This window comes from Cynara cardunculus (genome assembly GCF_001531365.2).
Source record: "Cynara cardunculus var. scolymus isolate 2C chromosome LG 13, CcrdV1, whole genome shotgun sequence".
Lineage (NCBI taxonomy): Eukaryota > Viridiplantae > Streptophyta > Magnoliopsida > Asterales > Asteraceae > Cynara > Cynara cardunculus.
In genome coordinates, this window is record NC_037540.1 from 523,228 (window position 1) to 526,288 (window position 3,061).

At 27.2% G+C, this 3,061-nt stretch overlaps 1 non-coding gene across 1 annotated transcript; it reads right to left on the reverse strand.

The window, feature by feature from the left end:
• Positions 1–2,657: 2,657 nt before the first annotated feature.
• TRNAL-UAA lies at positions 2,658–2,740 on the reverse strand. Its single transcript has one exon. It is a non-coding gene; the product is annotated as a tRNA-Leu (tRNA).
• Positions 2,741–3,061: the final 321 nt, after the last annotated feature.

The following is a 3,061-nucleotide window of genomic DNA, read 5'->3' on the forward strand; positions in this document are numbered from 1 at the left end:
AAAGTCGTATTATAACATCGACTGAGATAAAAAATAAAATGAAATATTAAAATCATGATGTATCTCGCTGCATTGCGCGAGTACGCTTCTAGTATTCTAAAGTATATAAGAATAACATTTTTATATTTTTTAAAAGATCTTCCAAAAAAAATTATATATTAAAAATCGATTTAAAAAAAAAGTACCTGGACCAATTTGGGTCTGGCCCGGGACCGTACTGGTTACAAACCATGGAGACGGGGCCGAGGTATATTGGTCGGGATTGGGACCGGATACGAAAATAAATTTAGGAACCGGAACCGATTTGCTTCCGGCCTAGGACGATTTTTGGCCATCTCTAATGTGGCACTAGGGGTGCTCAAAAAACGACTAACCCAGTCAACTCAACTTGAAAACTCTAAAATAACTCAACTCCATATAACCTCACACATAATTAATATAAAATTAGGTCAAACCAGATCTATTGGGTTAGGATAGTTTGAATCCAACCTAAACCGATGTTTTTCTACACTATAATTATAATACGACTGTTACTTCATTGATCAATATATGTACATTAAACATTAGACCAAAACGTAATTAGCTATATTCAAAATTACATTACATCTTCAAACGTAATTTTTACTTTCTTATTTGCATGAACTTTCATTTTCTTTTATGAGTTTGTTAACTATTTTTGCATCTTCTCATTGATTTTATTTCATTTAAACAAAACGTTTTATCTAGATTGTAAAATAATGTACTAAGGTTCTAACCCGACCAACCCAACCTGTAATATCATAAACAAACCAAACCAAAGACCCAAACATATAGCATTTGAAAATAGGCTTAGGAAATAAAATGTATGCAAAACCTTTATTTGTTTTTAAAAAAAAATACTATAGAACATGTTAAATTTATGATGGAATAAATTGTCAACAACAACTGCATAAGTTTTTGATAATAATCAATTTTGTTTCATACAATGAAACAATCATATTACATGAAAATTATGTTTCACAATATACTTGTCGTAAATTGTGACTGATACATACCTACTGTGTTTTTTTTTTTTTTTTTTTTGAAATATATAATATTTATCTATGGCAAATATAATAAATAAATTCACACACCTTCTTCATCTTTAGAGAGGCTTGAACCCTTATCTCCTAAGAGGTCAATGGCTCACATACCTCTAGGTCAAAATCCCTTTAGTATATCGGTTTTTTTCTTTGCAAATTAACTTATTCTAGATATAATTTTAAAAAATTTGTAAATGTTTTTTACTTTGTTAATAAAAAGTCAAATGTTTATATAAATAGAATGCATGCATGTATGCAGGGCGGAAGGAAGGACCACAGTCAAAAAGTCAAAAACAATTCTTAACTTAAACTTTAAGTTTTACATGATTTATCTTTCACTTCTTTCCATTACATTTTTCCACGGGCCCCCCAACCCCAATTGAAACCGTTACTCTAACCAAAAAAATCTATTAAAATCAATAAAAAAAAAACCAAAAAAGTTATTCGAAATCGACAAAAACACTAAAAAAATCTCTCGAAATCAACCAAAAAACTTTAAAATTTCCTCAAAACGTTGTAATTAGATTAAAAACACATCGGATGATTTTGCATGCCTTTAATCTACCTTAAATGTGACCTCATTAGACAAAAATCATGGATCTACCACTGCATGTATGCACATGTGATGAACCAACATACATACATAATATATATATATATATATATATATATGTATATATATCTCAATAATTATTACAGGCTGAAATAAAATGCAGACAATGAACTACCGAAACTTCAAAATTTGCTCAAAAACGAATTTTTTTTATATAAAATTGGTTGATGTACAGTTAGTCTTGGTTAAAATCTTATATGTTTTTAAGTAACATAACAAGAATACAACATATAAAAAAGGTTTAAAAACTTGGCAATTTTTAAATAAAAAATCATGAAATAAATAAGATCAATTTTGGCATTTTCTAAATAAAGTTCAAAAACATCATTTTCTTTTATTTCGTTTTTTTATAAACGGTTGGTTTGTTTTTTTCTTCGTATGTGTGATTACGATATTTTATTGTAGATTACCATTTTACCCTTGAAATAAATGTTTGCTTGTGTATGTATGTATGTATGTTTGATTTTTGTCTTTTAAAATTCAATGACGTAAGTCAATGTTGTATTTTAGTTTTAATTGTTTGTCTTTGCATACATTATTGTTGGAATCAATATCAAAAGGAAAACATGCTAACAAAATATGAGGTTGTAAGAGGGTAGGATAGTCTTTTGACATTGACTTTGTGACAAAAAGAAAAAAAGGCGATCGTTTTTTAATAAATATTATTTTAGTTCTATAATAAGTATTTATATTACTATTTTAGATTATCTTAAAATAAATGTCCACTTTCAAAAGTAATTATGTCTAGTTTCCCATTTTACTCTTAAAAAGTAAAATTTATCTCTTTATAATTAAAACAAAATTATCATTTTGCTACATAAAAAGTATAATGATTACAAATTTATAAAATTGTTTTTTTTTTTTTTTTATTATAGGCATTTATTTTGGGATAAAAATGAGTAATTTAGTTAAATAAGTGGCCAATTTTAGAAAAATGAAACTACAGGGGCGTTTTTTGAAAAATAAAAGTAAGTGTTTTAAAATGCTGGCTATGGGGTTCGAACCCATGCGCACTTATGTGCAGAAGATCTTAAGTCTTCCCCCTTAACCTCTCGGGCAAACCAGCTCATTGATTTTCAAAGCCTTATTTAATTATATATCACATTAATGTTAAATTGATTTATCATTTATTTATTAAATAATTTTGGTGTATTTTTTTTATTAAATAATTTCGGTTATAATCTCCAATTTTTATTTATATCTATAGTATATTATAAAGCATTTGGCTAAAACTCTTAAACTCTTAAACCCCTTCATCTCTATCCGATTTCATCCCATATCTGAATTCATGTAACTAACTGCAGATAAACACAATCAAATATAGGATAAATATCTCATTTTAAATATAAAAAATCTAAAATATAATTAGGATAATCATCGAGTTCTA